This window comes from Manis pentadactyla, chromosome X (assembly GCF_030020395.1).
Source record: "Manis pentadactyla isolate mManPen7 chromosome X, mManPen7.hap1, whole genome shotgun sequence".
NCBI classification, from domain to species: Eukaryota; Metazoa; Chordata; class Mammalia; order Pholidota; family Manidae; genus Manis; species Manis pentadactyla.
In genome coordinates this window covers 119,784,647-119,806,509 of record NC_080038.1, presented here as the reverse complement: position 1 = coordinate 119,806,509, position 21,863 = coordinate 119,784,647, and the positions used below count along the sequence as shown (strand labels likewise).

Here is a 21,863-nt window from a genome sequence, read left to right as displayed (position 1 = left end):
GAAGGCTCTACACTTGCTGTTCCTTCTGCCTAGAATGTTCCTTTCCCATATACCTGATTTACCCCTCACTTCGTATAGGTGTTTGGTTAAATGGTACCTTCTCAATGACACCTTCCCTGACTACTCTATGTACAATTGCAGTGTCCACTGGACTGTCTATCCCCCATCCAGCCTTCATTCATCTGCATGGAACTTATCAATATGTTTATATTGAATGCCATTTACTTTTTAAGATTGTTTAGCTCCACAGGCTAGAATGGAAGTTCCAGAGAGCAAGTGTTTATTTTGGCTATTTGGTCTATTGCTGCTATATCCCCAGTGCTTAGAAAATCACCAGATAGTAAACAATGAAAAATTATTGAACAAAAGAATTTACAAATAAGCAAAAGGTATACATTTTAGACCTTAATATACAGTAGTGACAACTATTTCTGGTTTGACACACTCTGGGGTACCAACCAGAAATCTCAATAAATCATTTATTAAGTAAATATTTAATAAATTTCTACACTGTACTTAGGTGTAGGAGATACAAGGGGAATCTAAGAGAACTGATACCTACCTTAAAGGAGTATGCAGTGTAGTTAGAGACAGACATTAATCAAGCAATCACACAAATTAATATTTACAAACATTGTAAAATGCTATGAAGTTGGAATGCTACTCAGCAGTAAAAAAGAGAGCAAACTTTTGATACATACAACAGCTTGGATGAATCTCCAGGGCATTATACTGAGTGAAAAAAAAATATCCCAGGTTACACACTGTATGATTCCATTTATGATAACATTTTTTGAAATGACAAAATTATAGAAGTGGAGGCTCAGTAGTGGTTATCAGGGGTTAGGGAGGTGGTGAAGGAGGGAGGAAAGTGGGCATGGCTATAAAAGAGCAACAAGAAGTATCCTGGTGGTGATTGAAATATTCTCTAACTTAGTAGTGTTGATGTCAATATCCTGACTTTGCTATTACACTATATAGTATTGCAAGATGTCATGATTGAAAGCAACTGAGTAAAAAGTACACAGGAAGCCTGTATTATTTCTTACAACTGAATATGAATTTATAATCATCTCAAAATGAAAAAGAAAAGTGCAATGTGCTATCAAAACACAGAATAGATTTGGTGAATCAAGAAGGCTTCCTTGAGGAGGTAACATTTGGGCTTAAATAAGAAGTATGAGTAGGAGATAACTGAACATATGGGCGGGGAAAGCATTCCAAGCAGCAGTATTTTTCCACTGCAGTATGAAAGATGAATTAGAGGAGGAACAGTGGTTAATGTAAGGAGATGGAATTGGTGGTTACTATAGTAGTCTAGGCAAGAAATGATGGTAGTTTGGTCTTGGGTGATATCAATCATGATAATTAAAAAGACTCAAGAGCTATTCAGTACATGGGGGAAAGTGACAGAAAAGTCTTAAAGATGGATGAAAATAATTTATTTGGATTCATTTAATAGAAATATTTTACATAGTTTAGTAGTGCTGGAAAACATTAGGTCATTATAATTCTGAAAATATTGTAAATAACCAGTACAGAGTAGTACACATCTTTCAGAAATTACTTTGATTTGCAACACATGATATTTGCGCAAAACACTAATGGATGTCAATTCACCTGTCACAGAAGCAAAGAAAATAGTTACTTGTAAATCTTTTCTTTCTAACATGTACTCAGTATACAGCTCCCGAGAAAAATGAAACTATCAGAATCACCTGCATGTCCCTATTCATTCGTGCATCTATTCAACATATAGAACAGTAATTATGTTTAGACGTTGAAGATACAAAGATAAAATGATGAGTCTTATCAATGCTTAGGTACTGGAGGTCCTTAGACCTGAGTTTGAATTCTGACTCAGTGTTTAATGTCAGCATTATGTAAGATAAATCACCTAAGTTCTTTTTAGTTTCCTCACCTTTAAAATAGAAGTAACAGTATTACCTACTTTAGAGGACTGCCATGTGGCTACACACAGCAAATAGTTGCTATTCGCCTGGCCATCTATGTTAATTGAGATTAGACTGATTCCTTGTTCTTAACACTCTCTGCTCCACTAACTTTTGGGAAGCAATGATATCTGGTAACTCTCCTAGTAACTCTGACAGTTATATTTCCTCTGTACATTCCTTAAAAATTAATTTGCCTATATCTCTGCTCTTAAAACACTGACTGCCTCACTCTGCAGCCTCCCCAGGATTCTCATAAAAGCACGTGGTTTTATCAAAGACATATGGACTATGAACATCAAATATCTATCTCTAGCCTCAATTACTGCACTGACAATATATTCAGGCATATTTATTAAGTGCTAGGAGTTCTCTTGCTAGGTTTTCCAAGCCTTCCCAAATAAAATATGATCAAAATTAAATTCATCATCTTACCTTCAAAACATGCTTTACTTTGTTTGCTACCTTGACTAATGTCAACACCACACCTCCTAGTCATTTTAGATAGAATCTAACATCTTGAATTGCATTTTCCTCAAAAAGTGATGCTAATAAATATTTTAGATGTACAGAAAAGATTAAAATGTAATATAAAAACCACTTATATGTCTGTTAACCAGATTTGCTATGACTTAAATTTTTGCCACATTTATTTTATGTCCTTATTTTAAATAAACTAATTCTTGGAGCTATTTATATAGACACACACCTCCACAGAATCATTTTTCTCCTCTTTCTCTAAAAGTGATCGCTATTTTGAATTTGATTTCATGATTTCCAAGAACATTTTTGCACTTTTATAACAGATTGATGTATCTACAAACATATATATCCATGCTGTTAAAAAGAAACAGGTCCCAAAAGGAGTCACTTATGTTAAGTCGAATTAAGACTTGATAGCTAAACCTAACTGCAGTTTCAGCCTCTCCCAGAAGTCGAATTTTCAATCAGTATGGAATTTCCTGATTGCTAGTGAGGTAATCTGCATGAGACCCCTTACTCTTCCACGTAAGCGAAAGTGACTTTGCCTGAAATACCCCTTCTTTTCTTCTGCTAATCATGTCTTGCCCTACCCTCCTTCCTATAAAAACCGTCCATTTTGTAGCTCTTCAGATAATTTGTCTATTTGTTAGTTGGGATACTGCCTAATTCATGAATCACTTAATAAAACCAACTGGGTGCTCAAATTTACTCAGTTGAATTTTTGTTTTTAAATGATATATATACTGAATATATACATGATTTAAACTTTATATAAGTAGGATAATTCTGCCCATATACATTTACAATTTGATATTTTTGTTCAACTTTGTAATTGGATATTCATGGGCTTTGATTCATTATTAATTGCTTTATAGTACTGTATTGTAGGAGTCTAGTATGATCCACTTTCTTAATTGAAATTTAAGTTTTTTTTCTTTTACTACCAGAGCTACACTTTTTACTCTTAAAATGTCTCCATGTGCACATGTATGGTAGATTTTCTAAGGAATAACTTGTTGTGCAATTGCTTGGTATGTTCATCTTTATCATTACTAGCTATTATCACCTACTTATACAAAGTAGTTTCACCCATGTATACATCTACCAGCAGCATGTAAAAGTCTTATTGTTCTACAACCTCATAAATACTTAATGTTGGATTTTACTTATTTTTTTTTATGTGAAGCATATGAAATTCTGTCTTATTTTTTTAAATGTACATTTTCTTGATTTCTAGTGTACTTGAAAATATTTTCATATATGCATTATCCATCTAAGTTCCTTCTTTTGTAAAATTACCTATCTACATTATTTGGTCTTTCATTTTGGGATTTTATATTTTTCTTATTCCTTTATGATATATATAATACACACACACACACATATTGATCACTCTAGATATAATTGTTTGTCAGATAAATTTACTGCAAAGAATTATCCCAATATGAGGTATATTCTGATTTTGTTCATAGTTTTTTAAAGCTAAATGTATTATTTTTTTAAGATTGAAGATGTTTTTGGTATGTGTTCTACATACAAAATCTATTCCTACCCTGAAATCAAAGATATATTATCTTCTTTGTAAAAGTTTTGGAGTTTTGCTTTTCATATTTAAATCTTTACTCAGTCGAGATTCATGTTCACTTATAGTGTAAAATATGGAATAAATACATTTTTATAAGCGTAACTAATTGTCCAAGTACCATTTATTCAGACATCCATATTTTTCTGTACTTACATCATGTCCTTATATATGTATAAACTCATATTGTGCACCTGGAAGAATGTCTATCTTTATCATAATAATGCATTTCTTATCAAATATTTATGTCTTGATATATTATACAGCATGCTTACTCCTTGTTTTTGAAATAATATTGTCTATTCTTGCTATCTTGTATATCCTTATAAATTTTATCAATTTTCATGACAAATTTCCTTTCAGGATTTTGAGGGTATTATGTTGAATTTATGGATTAATTAAGGAGTTATTGTCATATATGCCATATTGTCTTCCTTTTAAAGACCATAATATATCACTCTATTAAATTAAGTTTATTTTATAATTTTTACTATGTGTTTATAGTTTCTACAAAAATATTTTGCCCATTTTGTTAGTGTTATTCCCATGCACTGTATTTTTTGGTTTCCATTATTAGATTAATTTTTTTATTGTTTATTCTTGATGCTGAAGGGGAGCAAAATATCACTACACAAAAATATGCCTCTTTGGCATGAGGATTATTTTGAGATGATTATTTTTAAGAACTAGCAAACAGAGGAGGAACAATGGAGAAGAAGTTACCTTTGTAAGAGACATTTATTTACATAAATGAGAAATCTCCATTTGTAAGAGGGTCTCCCTCTCTGTACCATGAAGAAGATGACTAAAACTCTAGAAACTCTTATCAGCATAGAAAGCATGGATTCAAATCTGTGTAACAACCTTATCCTTTTTATCCTTTTTTATCAATGCTTTGATAACCTCTCATAACTGTGGCTCCCACCCCCAACAACTTTCTTTTGTCTTTAGCTAGAGATGGTATTTATGGTGATGGCTTGGGCCATTTTGGAGTGTTACTCAGTTTTCCTGGTTCCTCCCATGCATACTGAAGGCATACATGTTTTTAACCTTTTGTTTGTTTTTCTTTTGTTAATCTGTTTATTACAGGGGAGCCTCAGCCAAGAACCTAGAAGCATAGGAGGAAAACTATTTTTCCTCTTCTACAGTGCATAGGAACATAGTTGAGTTTTTGTATTGATCTTTGTATCCCTGAAGTTGTTATTGTGGGGGAGCAAAAATGGTATACAACCACGCAATGGAATGTTATTCAGCCATCAAAAGTAATGGAGTACTGATGCATACTACAGCATGTATAAACCTTGAAAACATCTTGTTAAGTGAAAGAAGTCAGTCACAATAAAACCACATATTGTACAAATCCATTCAGATGAAATGTCCAGAATAGTCAAATCCAATAGAGATAGAAAACAGATTAGTGGCTGATGGTAACTAGGGGTAGGAGAGCATGAAGAGTGACTGCTAATAGGTATGGAGTTTCTTTTAGAGTGATAATAATATACTGGAATTAAATATAGATGATGGCCGCACAACTCTGCGAGTATACTAATTAATGCTGGGTTCCACAATTTAAAGTGGTAGATTTTCTAGTATATGAATTGTATCACAAAATAATTGAAAGTAATATGTAAGAGGCTTTACAGATCTTGCCTATAAAACCATCCGGGACTGGTGTGTGTGTGTGTATGCACATGTACACACACCTGTGTTAGAATGTAAACTACTGATTCAGGTACTTTATGGGTTATAATTCTATTCACTTTTCCATTTTATAGTGTGTCAGTTATGGAAAGTTATTTTTTAAGGAAATAGTCTACTTCATATAATTTGTTGGCATAAAGTCATTCATAGAATGCTCTCCTAATGTGTTTTCATATTACATATTTTAGTTAGCTTTTCTTGATATTTACAGTATAGGTTTTTCACATTTTCTAGTCTGCTTTGTTGCTAGAAGAGGAAGCTCATGACCAAATTCAGTTAACCATGTATTTTGACAACATTTTGTCAAATATTCCTTAAAGCCATGTCCTCCTCTTCATCTATGATAATATTGGAATAGTTTCAGTCTTCGTAACTATAAACTATTGCATTGTCTTTCTAATGAATTTCGTTACTTTGAATGTTTTAGTCATTCAATTTCTTACAAATCTGCAGAAGTTCACTCATTCATTCACTGGATATTTAATAGATGACCACTAAGATGAATATAAAATGAAGACTGCTTTAAGACCATTGCTTAACCTTTCAAAGCCTGCCAACAACATAAAGATAATATTATGTGCCTTTCATGATTTAGCCTGTTTAATTTTCCAGCCTCATTTCCTACCACCCCGTTTCATGGTTTACACTTCAGCAATACCAAACTACTTATAGTCCTTTGTCCATACCACACTACTACTCATGCTACTCATTTCTATGCTTCTGCTCATGTTTCTTTGCCTAATTTGCCCTACTTGTCCAGCCCATATCTCTATTTACTGAATTAAGTCCTACTTATCTTTAAAGACTTCACCCAAAGATCATTTCCTCCAAAAATCCTTTCTTAAAGCCCATCCCTATCTTCATGTTTTGTTTCATATCTTCTGTAGTTTCCCAATATCCTACCCATCTCTCAATGGTTGCACTTTCACACTGTCTTGTAATTATGAGATTCTGTCTCTTTGTCCCTCTAGAACTTAGAGTCCTTGAGAGCCAGATATCTGTCTTATTATATTTTTATTCCAAGTTTCTAACATGGTATTTGATTTCTAGAAAGATATTAATGTGTAATTATTGAATAAATGAATGAGTGAGAATAAACTTAATTGAAGTTGAAGTAGATTTATTAAGGAAAATAAACTTGAAAGTTAGTTTGCTGCTAATTTGTATAGGGCTTTGAATGTACATTGAGTATGTGAGCAGGAGTTAGTGGAATGCAGGCAGATAGAACTCATGACCCCGGGAAACTATGATCAGGGCTTCACAGTGAACGAATAAACGCTTCCTGGAAAATTCAGCCTGCAAGATGGAAGGTCTTCCCATCCCTGTCTCGGCACTGGAAGCAACTCCCAGCCAAGCATGGGGGCTTCTTCCTCCAAAAAGCTTAATCCAACCCAGCCAATTGAAAGTACACTTAGGTAGATAAACCTCAGCCCTGACTGATGGTGCCCTATGTAAATGGAGGATCATACTTTCAGTCAATCAGGAGTGAGTTGTGATGTCATCAGTTCATTTATCTATTAGATCTATAGGGTGTGGACTCCCTCCTTCCTAGAAGCTTATAAACCCCCAGACCTGGCCACGTCAAGGGTATTCTCTCTTGGAGCTCTCCCTGGGGAGGGCTTCCCTTTTAGAGGGAAGAGTTATTTTATTTTATAATAAAAGAGTTATTCCCTTTTTGTTCCTCATTAAAAGCTTTGCTGGTTTCTCTGTACTCTTGTCTGCTGGCTTCATTTTTCATAGCCTCGGAGACATGACTCTGGGAAAATCAGGGATTATTCAGTTCTCTGGTTTCCACAATCCTAAACTATTTCCTTATCATTGAAATATATATTTTAAGAAATAAATAAATTATTATTAATATTCAATATATACTTACCATTTATTACTATAAATCTATGTACATGTAACTTTTATGGGTATTTAGGCCATAAAGTATCTATAAATAGATATAAAACTTTTAAAATTTGCTACAATGAAAGTTGTGGTATACATGGCAAATGTCATAAAGGAAAATTTTATACTTTTAAGCTCTTTCAATTTAAATAACCTATTATGAGTTATCATTATCTGGGATATTGATTTATAAGAAATAAATATTTGGTTATTCAGATGACCAAAATATATTTCTCATATATATTTGGTCTTCATCCATGGTTCATGGCTCACAGCTCCCCAAACCTTGGAATTTCCTGAGTGATAAGAGTAATGAGAGCATTTTTTGGTATAAGATTTGGTTTGTTGTCTTCAGTTCCTGGAATAGCTTTCAAGCCATAAAGGTGAAATGAGTAAAAGTTCATAACAAGCCCCTTTCCACCACCACTGGATTTATGTTAATGAGGTACCTTTTGGAGAGCACTAAAGGATGGGGACTAGTTGTCAGAAGAAGCAACCATGTATTAGAAGGCTTGTCCCAACCACTGACCTCCAGGCAAAGAGGGGCTGAAGGTTGAATTGATAGACAATGTCAAATGATTTAATCAGTCATGTCTGTGTAATGCAGCTTCCATAAAAACCTAAAAGAATTGGATTCAGAGAGCTTCCTGGTTGTTGAACACATGGAGACTTGGGGAGGGTAGTGTATCTAGAGAGGGCAAGGAAACTCTCCACAGTTTCCCTATTCTTTTCCCTATGCATCCCTCCCATCTGGCTGTTCCTGAGTTATATTCTTTTGTAATAAACTGGAAACTTAGTAAGTAAAATGTTTCTCTGAGTTCTGTGAGCTGCTCTAGTAAATTAATGAAACCCAAGGAGGGGGGAGTGGGAACCTCCAATCTGTAGCAGGTCAGTCAGATGCACACATAACAACCTGGACTTGTGATTGGCATCGGAAGTAGAGGGCAGTCTTGTGGAAATAAGCCCTTAACCTGTGGAATCTGATGCTATCTCTGGATAGATAACATTGCTTGGAGACTTGCTTGATAGTGTGGGGTACTTCCCTCCCCAACACATATTGGAATTGGTTCTGTAACCTTTATTATCATTATTTAAATGTTAACTGTAAATATATATTAATACATATATATTTATATATATCATAAGATTGAAAAAATAAGTGTTGCTTCTCTAATGGATGGACATAAAACTTCATATTTATGCAGAACTTTCTTATAAAGCATTATGGTTTTTATTTGAACTCATTTAATTCATCATTAATTTTCATAATGATCCAAGGGATTTCACTTCATTTGAGGGTAGTTTTGATAAGCATTATATTAGAAGACAATAAGGAAAAATATTCTCCTAAGCAAAGCTGCCTTTTCATTTACTTCTCTAGTCTGAAAGTTCATTTCTTTTCTGTATGGATTGATAACTACAAAACAAGAATTGTGTAGTTACAGTAAAACTCAATGGGTATCAATAGATCTAAATTTTCTATCAACTCTTGATTATCTGAAGGCCAGTTAACAAGTTTTTATTTTTAAGTGGCTGTAGTTTGTTTCAGTTTTTGCTAATCTGCCTAATCTGAGGGCTCAGAACTACTCAGCACCTTACAAAGTAGGCAGGAGGGAAGAAAAATAAGGTGATTTAGCTCCTTGACAATGCCTTTGGAATAACTGGATTTAGGGAGGAAGATTCAAAAAGAGCATGGCAAGCTACTAACTCTTGGCTCCTGTTTGTTGTTAAAACAAGTTTACAGCTCTGCTGGATTCCAGAGACTGGGTCAGTGGGTTGTGCAGAATGGACAGATGGTTCTATTCAGTGCTGAAATTCTAAATTATTAATAAAATTCAAAATTGTCTCTACCATGTATTATGCTCATATGCACTAACCAGGCATTATTAGTGACAATTATTATAGCAGTGTATACATACAAGGGTACATTTTCACTTTTTAAATGAGTCTTGGCTTAACTCTTTTAAAAAAAAACCTGCCACAGAGCCAAACAATAATTGTCAGTCCCATTTTGCAGTTGAGACAACCAAGGGCAAATAAAGAGGCTTCTCCTGGACACATTGCCACAGCTTTTCCTCTGCAAGAGCCTTTGTCAGACTGGAGCACACAGGAGCCAATCTGGATGGCAAAAAAAGGGTTAAATTGTGATCAGAGAATTTGCCAAATGTTCATAAAACTCAGCTTAAACATAAAGTATTCACTTCAATTAAAACTTCAAGAGGATTTACTGGCTTGAGGATCAAGTGTTTACTTTGTTAAAAGTTCATCTTTGCAATGTTCTGTGCTGTAGGAGGCGGGTGCAAAGATCATAAGGAGGAGTCAAGGAGGTAGACAATGGGCCCTGTCAGCTTCTTTTTACTTTTTTCTCCCATCAGAAGAATTATCAGCCCTAGAGTTCAAACACTAAAAAACACTTGGAAGTTGATTTAATTTTGGTTAACTAAATATAAAGAGACATTTTCTAAAATCCTCCTGTGAGAGTCCCGTGTTTCAGAGTAAGCTATTCCTATGGAATAGAGGTAAACTAGCGCTTTAATCAAGAGGGGTTCCAGAAGTAATGCCTACAGAGCTAAGGTATGGGGCAAAGGAATTACAGTTCATGTCTGAAAACTTTTAACATCCTGTATTTATCCTGTGCATTAAAACTAATATAAGTAAAGTTCTTGGAGGAAATAATTTTTAATTTCTATAAAACTAAAAACACATATGTTTCAGTATGGGGTATAAGACACATATACAAAATACATGCTTATATATACAAAATACACGCTTATATATAAAACTTTTTTAAAAAACATTCTTCATCCTGAATACACAGCATATTACAGATATTAAGCGCTAAATTCCAGTTTATGTCCCTTCCTTTGCAAACCTAATAGATCTGTTCACAAAAGCCTACATCATCAGATGTCCCAGGGAACAAAGCTCATTCATGTGCAAGCAAAAATAACAAAATCAACAGTATCCCTCTCTCTGTCCTTTCCCCTGAATAAACATTCACACTAAATCCACTTTTCTAAGCACAGTAGTTCACCTCAAGCTGCTGAGACCTTTGTAATTCCCACACCTTTCATACCCAGACCAGTGTCAGGACTGCCTCACAGGGTTCAGGAGTATCACAAATACTACAAGCTGATTATTCCCTTGGGCATAATTATCTTATAATTATAGATTATCTTCTTGGCAGACTCTATTAGTTCTTTTATTTCCATGTGGGTGTGTCTATATGTGGGGTATGTGTTTGTGGGATGCTGACTGATAAGTCATTGCTTCAGAATCTTAAGGTGGTACTATTCCCTTTGATCTCTCTCTCTCTGACCTCTAGGAGATCCCCTGCCTTTACAACAACTAGGCACTCCTTCTTAGAAGCAAACTGTATACACTGTTCATCATGATTTTGTACTTATAAGATGCTATATCTGCAAAGCATTCATAAGAATATGATTTTAAATTCTCCTTGTCTTTAACAGGGTAATTATATATAAAAAGAAAAGAAAAAGCTGTTATTGATAATGGAGAAGCTCATTTTGAAGCAAAGTTGTTTTCATGCTCATCTAAGGGGCTGTTAGTATAGTTACTCTTAGGCAGCTAACTCATTCACCATACTCATTCTCAACTACCAGCATAATATTCCTGAAGCACAGTTATGATGTCATAACCCTGTTCAAACCCTTCCATGACTCACAATAGCATACAAAGTAAAGTTAGTTCATCTTAGAGTAAATTCTTGAGGAAATAGACATGGGAGGCTATGTGACCACAGAGGAGAGAGAATTTCATATCATCTGGGGCTAGCAATGGGAAGAATATGAGTCAGGGATAAGATAGATCTTCAAGACATTGCAGATAGCAGAGCTGGGTCATATTAAGTCTATAGGTTTTCTCAAGACAAGTTGGAAAGTTCATTTATTACTGGCAATGGAACTGTCCTGTGCAGCAACAAAGTATGCTGTTACAAAAGGCTTGAGACAGTTGAGGAATGCAATTGGTTCTGTTGTCTCAAAGGAAACAGGATTCAATGAAGAGGTGATTGGTGCTAAATCTGGGGAAGTAGGTCTAGATCATGAAGGGATTGAAATATGATACCAAGGGTTTAAGCTGGGTCCTTCTGTGCATAGATTTGTCTTTTCAAATTGATAAATCTTAAGATTAGAAGAGGATGGAGGCAGGAAAAAAACTAGGAAGCTATGTAGTCATTCTGTCAAGAAACAATAAAGACCTGAATTTTGGTTCCAGTGGTGTGACAGAGAGGAAGTGGCAGATTCATTCAAGATTTAGGAAGTAGAAATGAAATGACCTGGGGATGGATTGGAGGCAGGATGGGATGAGAGGAATAGGGTCTAAGATTATCTTCATATTTCTGATTTTGATAACTCTAACTGGTATGAGACATAGGGAGTATAGACAGAAGAAAGAATGCACTGGAGAGAAAGAGGACTAGTTGGAGTTTGGGCAGGTGAGGTTTGGAGATGATCTTTTACTAAGGCATATGGGGTCCTCCATGATCTGGCTCCCATTTTGCTTTCCAGTCTCATCTCCCGTATATCTTTTCCCAAATGCTATGCTGGCCATACTCATTGTTCCCTGAAAAAAACCCTGCTAATTCCCTTCTCTAGATTTTTTTCAGAAGTATTAATTATTTTATTTTTTATAACTACTTATTAACAGTGCCCTCTTATTAATTCAGGCATTCATTAGAACTATTCATTAAGTACCTAGTATGTGCCAAGTCCTGTTCTAGGTGTTGGAGATATATCAGGGAACAACACAAATAAAATCCCTATTGTCCAATTGCCCTAAATGTGTCTAAAGCTCTCAAAATATCTTCCACTACTGTTTTTTAGATTATACCAGTTAGAATCACTCATTAGTATTCCAATGTAACACTTTGGAATACTAAAGCATTATAGCATCCATTACAGTTTATATTTGATTGTGTGCATACTTTCTAGACCAATATTATCTAATAGAATATTCTATTATGATGGAAATATTCTATAATGCTCTGTTCAGTGTAGAATCCATTAACTATATTGGCTATTGAACATTTGAAATGCATCTAGTGTGACCAAGGAACTGAATTCTAAATTATATTTAATTCATACAAATTTAGTAATCCATAGATGGCTAGTGGCTACCATATTCAACAGCAAAATAGACTAAGGACTCCTGATGGGCAGGGACAATGATTTTCTTGTTTAATGTGAGCCAGTATATCAGCTAATTATGTGAGCTTTGGGATCACACATAGCTGCGTTTTAATTTTGATTTCATCAATTGTTAGTAACCTTAGGCAATTAACTTCTATGGGTCTCAGATTTTTTGAAGTATAAAATGAGAATCATAATAGCATTAACCTTTTGGGTTGAAGTTAAAATAACATTATTGGACAACTTCCACTTTCAAGAAGATTGAGTAGACATACTTTTCCCTAATTTTGCTAGGTACAATTAAAAATCCTGGACATGGTATATGAAACATATAAGAAGACTGAAAGATGGTTAGAAGGCAGATCAACTAATGAACTATGAACTTGAAGAAGGACCTCCCTTGGCTTTCTTTTTGTTTTCCCTCCTAGCCTGGGTCCTGAAGAAATCAGCAACCCAGAAGTATCAAGAGGTATAGACATTTAAAAAAAAAAGCCTGCTCTATCTAGCCAGAAGGATAGGCAAAACATATGAAGAGACAATTCACAAAAGAGGACATACAGATGGCAAATAAGAACTTGAAAAAATACATTCAACATATTAACCAGGAAATGCAAAGGAAGTGCAAAGGAAAACTATTATGAGATATTACTACACTTATCAGAATGGTTAAATATATGCTATATAAAATATATACACTATTAAAATAGTGACACTACCAAATGGTGGCAAGGATGCAGAGGAACTGGATTGCTCTTACATTGACAGTGAAATGTGAAATGGTACAACTCTGGAAAACAGTTGGTCAGTTTCTTGAAAAAAGAAAAGACTAAACTTCAGCTGAGCATAGAATCTAGCAATTATACTGCTAGGCATTTATGTCAGAAAAATGAAAACTTATGTTCAAACAAAAACTTGCACATGAATATTTGTAGCAGATTTATTTGTAATAACTCCAAACTGGAAATAAGCCCAATGCCCTTCAGTGGATGAATGTTTAAATAAACCATGGTACATCCATACCAGGAATAAAAAGGAATGGAATATTGATACAAGTAACAACCTGAGTGAATCTCCAGAGAATTATGCTTAGTGAAAAAAAGCTGATACTAAAACCTTACATACTATACTATATGATTCAATTTATATAAATTCTCGAAATTACAAATTTATAGAAATGGAGAACTGACTAATGATTACCAGGGGCCAGGGACTCTGCAGAGGGTTTGGGAGGAGTGTGGGTGTGGCTATGAAAAGAGGGCTGCCTGTGATGATGGGAATGTTCTGTACCTTGACCATATTAATGGTAATACCTTGGTTGTGATTCTGTACTATAGCTTTGGCAGGTGTTACCATTGGGGAAAATGTGTAAAGGGTACACATACAATCAATTTCTTACAACTGTGAGTTGTATGTGAATCTACAAGCATCTCAAAAGAAAAAGTAAATTAAAGCATGAATGCATGTAGAATGATTAGTATCAGTACTAACGACCTGTAAGTGTTAAACGGCCTGGCACAGTAACCAACTCAGTGCCTGCATATAGAAAGCAGTCAATATTTACTGCACAGACAAGGTAGCTGAAAAGGTTTTTTTTTCTTTTCTTTTGCTGCAAAAAGCTTTACTGTTTTCATTTGGTTCACAGCTTGGGAAAGGACCCCAGGGTGGTTAGAAAGCTTGCCTAGTGGCTGCGAGAAGAGGCTCAGGCAGAATCCCTGACATCAGGGGATGCAGAGGGGTCCCTCCAAGCCCTCCTGCCTCCGGGAGCTCTAGTTGTGTGTGAGTACTCTTTTTGAAGAGCTAATCACCCAGCACAGCCTGGGAGCGGGCAGACCTGCAGTTAGTCAGGTGGTCACCATCTTGTTGATGAGTTTCACCTCCTCCTCTCGGAAGCGGCTCTCCAGCAAGTCCCAGAGCCGAGCTCGAGTAGAATGTGGAGAATGCAGACTCGAAAGGGCCTGTTTCAGGTTCTCCTTCAGGGCTGTGGCGGCTGCCAGGGAGTCCAGCATTTTGCTCCCCTCATTTTGCGATGGCTTCTGCACGTCGTGGAAGAGGGCATGGCCACAGAGCTGCTTTTGCAGCTTCAAGAGACGCTGGACCATCTCGCAGAATAGGTGGCCTACGCACTCCAGAACCACATCTTGGTTGAAATAGAAGCCCAGAGAGAAGGTAGGTGAAGGACGCCTGCAGAGGCAGGTTGACCAGCCTGTTGACGGCTGCCTCCACCTTGGTGGAACGATTCTTGACAACTCTTGAAACTCTTGATTGGTCAGCAGTAAGAAGCCTAAGAAAAAAAATGTTGTTGTTTGGTTCTGGTGGCAGGGAATAGCTGAGAAGATGGTGCGGCAGATTGCGAGTGGGAAAGAGGTTGGAGGGGGTGGAAGGCTGGAAGAAGGGATATTTACTGAATCTGTCTGTTCCTCTCAACCACTGTTGAAGCTAGAGATGGATCCGCAGGATCCCTGCACGTACTCTGAATACTTCTTAATTTAAAGACAGTTACTTCTTTAGGACAGGAAAATGAGAGGCTCTAAGTGTTGCCCTGTGAAAACTATCAGACCAGAGTGTTTTATAGGTAGTGAGATAGAAGGCCTGAAATAGGGAAAGGGTACTCTGGAGAAGGAGGGAGAGGGAAGAAGGGAAGAAAAGCTGTTGGGCAGACTGATAGTGGAGACAAAGACGGAAAAGAGAATGAGAGAGGAAAATGGTAAGGATGGAAGGGAGGGAGAGAGTAATCTGCTTGGAAGTCTACCATTCATAAACATTAGCTTCTTTGGGAAAGCAATGAGTGACAGCATTGTAAGGATCAGTACTTTTGTGTTGGAATACCAGTTTGGAGACTCATTAGAAATTTATTTCTGTTGAATTAATGACCTGCAATGACTAGGGTAAGTGCTTTGCTGAGACATAATATGTTGCTCATCTCAGTCATTAGAACTCTTGTGAAAAGTCATTTATCAGTCACTTAGAGAATCTAGATGGAAGAGGGCAAGGAGAGAATAAATTAAGGAGGGAGTAATTGAAAGCTCACAGCATGTGTCTCTTTCTAAATTGAAAGCACTTGGCAACAGTGAAGGTGATGTGAGAGGTGGTGCCTACAGGAAGGTAGGAGGGGAATGAGAAACCTTGTGAAACTGAAAAAGTCAGTGTTTGTTTGAACTGAATGAAATTGCCAATGTAGTTAGTCAAAAATGGAAGGATAAGGGCAATTTTATGTGGTTCCACCTAATATATGTGAAAGTATTTAAGAAACTCTAACAAGACTTCTGTACAAATGTAAGATGTTACTCTGAGGCAGGTGGTGATTCACAATGGGGGAAACAAAGGATAAGATTTAGAATCAGGAGATCTTAATTATGGTTCTAGATTTACCAATTCCTAGTTGTGTTATCTTGAGTTGCTTCATCTCTCTGTCTCCTCATAATATGAGAACACTAACATTTCCTATTCCATGCCCAACTTCAGAAGATTTGTGTGTTAGTGCAAAATGAATTAGTTTATTTAAAAGTTTGTTGCAAACCGCACTATACTATCTAAATGCAAATGAATCAGGGCAAATGTATTCATATACATTAAAACAAGTGTGTTGATTTTGGATGTAGATTTGTGTGTGTGTTTACCTTTTTAAAATGTTTTCCTTTTAATGGGATTTGAGATAATTATCTTAACTCTAGACAGAAAGTTTTTGTTGTCTTCTGGGTTGCAGGTTTTTGGGGAGGCTTGGGGAATACAGAATGACTCCTGCCATATGAGAAAGGTAGGTTCAAGGTACAAAATAATGGGAGGATCCCACAGCCTTCCATACACCAAGCAAAAACATTTCTTTTTTTTGAATTACTTTTCAAGCCTGAAGATTCAATCCACAATGAAATAAATACACTTAAACTCAGATACTATTGGACTTCTTTTCAAGTTGTATCATCCTTTCTAATGACATGGAGGGGTTATTTAGTGTGCCCTTCATTTACTTGGCAGGCAACCAAATTGCATGTATGTTTTTCCACTCTTGATCATTGTCAAGATTTTTCCTTTGTGCTTGCCAAAGTTAAAAGGGCTTTAAAAGTATTTAAGTGGATAAGGGAAATGTTTAATATACTTGTAGGTTATTCTGTAGTAATAAGAGTCTGTTGTGAATTTTACCTTGTCATCCAGGCTGTCTGGAAGAAACCCTGAGCAATCTAGCTCCAGCGTGTCTTTGTACAATCATTTTTGGTAGAGGAGGGAGGTTTCCCTGGACAGTACTAGTGTCTCTACTTAGTTGATAAAGAAATTGAGATCCGGTAAGACTCTGCTTGTACACAAATACAAAACAACAAAAGTAAACATTTGCCAAACACCAGACTGCACCATGAAAAACAGCAATTGGTACAGAGTGCTAAAGCAGGTTTCATAATCAATAAACTTAAATAAACATGCTTGTAGCAATGTATATTGATCACATACACACATAAAATAGTCTCATCAAATTATAATGACTGATGTTGCCTTACTACAGGCTATTTTGCTGGCCACATAAGAGCATTGCATTAGTGAGATGTATGAGTGATTTATTTTTATTATGAAGTGAATACTGAGGCTTTGGGATAATCTATAACCTCCCAGTAATTAGATAGATTCTTAAACCAATACACATCCTCACACATCACTTGTTCAGTTAAACTGTGAGATATTGCCACATGGCATGGATTGCTTCATTTCATAGGATCAGTGTAATATATTAATGATATGTATTTACTCATATTTCAAACAGTAAGTTTGATATGGCACCATGAGAGAGATGGTACCCTGTCAAAACACTTTGATATATAAGATGTTAGAACAAAAAAAGTCTACCTCCTCTGGTTTGACTAAGAGGCAGTGACATCCCATAAAATCACATTTAAATAAGTTATAGATAAATAACTTAAATAATACAATCCCTCTTGTTTGTTACTTATAACCATGAGTTTTATATTATTCCCAATCATAGCCCATGCACTGCATGAAATCTCATTTATTTGTCACCCCATTTCACACCAATGATACTAGTATCTGCCTTGTCCTTATTGATTCCATTATTTTCCCACCCACACCTCTAGAAATTGATTTCCACTAACCTCCAGGGAAGTATTTCCTTACTTCCTTCAAAATTTGGCTTAAAATTTACTTGCCCAGGATGTTTTCCTTATACCAAATTCAGGCTAATCACTCCTTTATTCTATACTTCCTTATGATGGAGGGCAGAGACAGGAGACAAGCATCATGATTAATTTTCCTAATAATGTTAGATATAAATAGCATAGTAAAAACAATAAGAGGGACTTCTTGAGGCCCAGATTCCATTCTAGAAACAGAGAACTGAGAAGTAAGATTCCTGGCATACTGTTTGGTAATAGGCCAATAGCCTACCTTAAGGGCAGAGCAGGTAGGCCTGAGTGACGTGCCCCCAGTGCTTGAGGGTGGCCACTATCTTGGAGAACAGGATCGGTGAATCCCTTGTGTTGAGTTCATTTAGTAGAATTAGCTGGAGGGCTGATAGTAGAGGAGAGGAGACATGGTGTCTCTCACCAGAGATGAGCATCTTGAGACCACAAGTCAAACCTATGCCCAACAACCCCGCCTCCACCCTTTGCTGCATTCTTGGAAGGCTTAAAAGACAGAATCCCCAGCCCTTCAACATGCCTCCTCTCTGAGGACACCCACACTTTCCTTTCTTTAAGTGCACACTTTCAAATAAAGCTTTCTTAGTGCTCAAATTAATGTGTTTTGTCTCTTTGCTATTTCATTTTATTTCCAAGTCTTCACTCTGTCTCCGCTTTACTTCTTAAAATAGGAAGGGGATGCTAAGAGCTCAAATGTGGGCCTGCAAGTTCCTGTCACCTGGGTGACCCAGACGGAACTGCAGCTTCAGGAGGCTGCCTGAAAATATTTCTTTGGGAAGTTCTCAGAACATAATCTCAGTCCATTCCATGTTCCGCAGCTCCCTCAAATCCTGGGGTGGTATGGGCTAGTCCCCAAGCGGGAAGATGCAAGTGGACACAGGACACCAGGTGAACCTGGCTGTAAGAGTTGGCAAGGGAATCTGCCTTAGGCCAAGAACTTTCCCTCTTTTCTTCTGTACTTCCCAGTTCTCTGCTGCCTACAAGGCAGCTACCATTCCCTGCTGATCTCGCTTTAATGAATTCTTTCCTTATCTACACTTGTTTGACCTGCATGAGAATTCTTTCTTGTTCAGAGTCAAGAACCCTCCCCTGTCCAGATGGAGGTTTTACCTGGTGTGCAGGGAGAGACCTCCCAGATGCAGCTTCATGGCAGCACTTAGAATTATTTTTTCATTATCAAGCCAGTGTTTTCATGTCTTCTTAAATGATGGTAAATATTAGGGAAGCTAAGGATAAATTGGTCTTCATTCAATAGTTAATTCAAGAAAACTTTATTGATCACCTGTATATGCAAGCTACTCAGTTGACAGTGGTGAAGAGTAAAAAAACAATAAGGAATACCATCATCATGCAAGGTAGAATTAAATCATTAACAGACATACTGCAAAGTGCTATGAACAGATAGCAGGAAGTTTATTTAATTCACTATTGTAGGTTGGTTTCACTTTCTTGATAGTATCATTTGTGCAAGTTTTTAATATCAATGAAGCCCAGGTTATGTTTTTTCTTTTGTTTCTTATGCTTTTGGTCATATCTAAGAATCTGTTGCCCAAACTGAAAACATGAAAATTTACCTCTGTTTTCTTCTAAGAATTTTAACTCATATGTTTATGTCTTTAATCTATTTTGACTAAATTTTTGCATATGGTGTGATGTAGGGAGTACACTTCATTCTTGTTCATGTGTATATCCATTTGTTCCAGCACCACTGTTGAACAGACTACTCTTTCCCTATTGAATGGTTTTGGCATCCTTCTTGAAAATCAATTGAACATATATGTTTGGGTTTATTTCTGGACTCTAAATTCTATTGATCGATATGCCTTATCCTTATGACACTACTATACTGTTATAATTACTGTAGCTTTTTGGTAAATAGTGAAATCAGGAAGTGTGAATCCTCCACCTTTGTTCTTCTTTTACAAGATCGTTTCGGCTATTTGGGGTTCCCTGCAATTCCACATGAATTTAAGGATTGACATTTCCATATCTGCAAAAAATGCAGTTGCAATTTTGATAGGAAATACACTGACTCTATAGACTGCTCTGGGTAGCATTAACACCTTTACAATAGTAAGTCTTCCTATTTATGAACGCAGAATATCTTTCCACTTATTTAGGTACTTTTAATGTATTTCAACAATATTTTATAGTTTTCATTGTAAACTTATTGTACATTGATTCCTAAGTATTTTATTCTTTTTGATCCTATAGTAAATTGAATTGTTTTCTTAAATTTATTTTCTGATTGTTTATTGGTATTGTATAAAAATACAACTGATTTGTGTATCTTCATCTTGCATCCTGCAATTTTACTGATTTGGTTTTTAGTGCTAATAATTTTTATGGAGGGTGTGACTTCCTTAGAGTTTTCTATATATAATATCATTTCTCTGTGGATAGATTTAGTTTCCATTCTTCCTTTCTAATGTAGATACTTCTATTTCTTCTTCTTGTCCAACTTCTGTGGCTAGAACTTCCAATACTATGTTGAATGACAGGATGACAGTTGGTTTCCTAGTGTTGTTCCTGATATTAGGGGAAAAGCTTTTAGTTTTTCACTATTTAATGTAATATTAGTTGTGGGTTTTATATGAATGCCTTTATCATGTTGAGAAAAGTCCCTTCTATTTCTAGTTTTTTGAGTGTTTTTATAATACGAGTGTTGGATTTTGTCAAATACTTTTTTTCCCATCAATTGAGATCATAGTGCTTTTTTCTCCTTCATTCTGTTAATATGGTGTATTACATTGATTTTCAGATGTTGAATCACTCTTACAGTTGTGGGATAAACCCCACTTTATCATGATGCATAGTTCTTTTAGTATGCTGCAGGACTCTATTTGTTCATATTTAGTAGAGGATTTTACATGTATTTTCATAAGGGATACTGGTCTTTACTTTTTTTGTTTTGTCTTTGTCCAGCTTTGATATCAGGGTAATGATGGCCTCATAGAATAAATAGGTTACCTCCTTCTATATTTTTTGGTAAATTTTTAGAAGGGTTATGGGTTCATTCTTCTTTAAATACTTCGTAGAAATATTACCAGTGAAGCCATCTTCTCCTGGTTTTTGCATTATTGGGAGGTTCCCTTGGATACAATTTGCATGGAATATATTTTTCTGTTTTTCACTTTCAACTTACTTTTAACTTTGGATATAAATTGAACACCATGTATACAGCATATAAATGGATCATGTTATTTTACCCATTCTGCCAATCTCTGTCTTTTAATTAGTGTTTAATTCATTGACATTTAAATTGATTACTGGTAAAGAAGGACTTCTACCATTTTCCTGTTTGTTTTCTATACATTCTATAATTTTTGGTTCCTAGGTCTTGTGTAGAAGAATTCTTTTGTATTTATTTGATTTTTTTGGAAGTTTACCATCTTGATACCTTTCTCAATTCCTTTTTTGTATATATTTTTTTAGTATTTTTTAGTCATTATTCTGGGGCTTACAATTAACATCTTAAACTTAATGACAATCTGGTTTTAATGAATACTAACTCAGCTTTAGTAATATATAAAAACTTATTCAGGTTCATCTCTCTTCCTGCATTGTGTTGTTATTGTCACCAATTACATTTTCATAGTGTGCCCATTAGATTAACAGTTATTGTTAAATTCATTGGACTTCTAAACCACATAGGAAAAAAATGAGGAATTCCAAACCAGAAATACAATAGTACTGTCTCCTATATTTACTTAAGTAGTTACTTAAATTTTCTTTGAGTTACTATCTAATATTTTGTCATTTCAGCCTAAAGGACTTGTAGGGAAGTTTTCCTAGCCACAAATTCTCAGCTATTGCTTATCTAGGAATGCCTTAATTTCACCTTCACGATTGAAGGATCATTTTGCCAGAAATATAATTCTTTGAATCTTTTTTTGTTTCAGCACTTTAAGAATGTCATCACAGTGCATTCTTGAACCCAAAGATGAGAAATTGTTCATGTCTG

The 21,863-nt window shown here is 35.6% G+C and overlaps 1 pseudogene; it reads right to left on the bottom strand.

Moving 5' to 3' along the window:
• Positions 1–14,426: 14,426 nt before the first annotated feature.
• On the bottom strand, positions 14,427–19,047 carry LOC118910045 (ferritin light chain-like; annotated as a pseudogene).
• Positions 19,048–21,863: the final 2,816 nt, after the last annotated feature.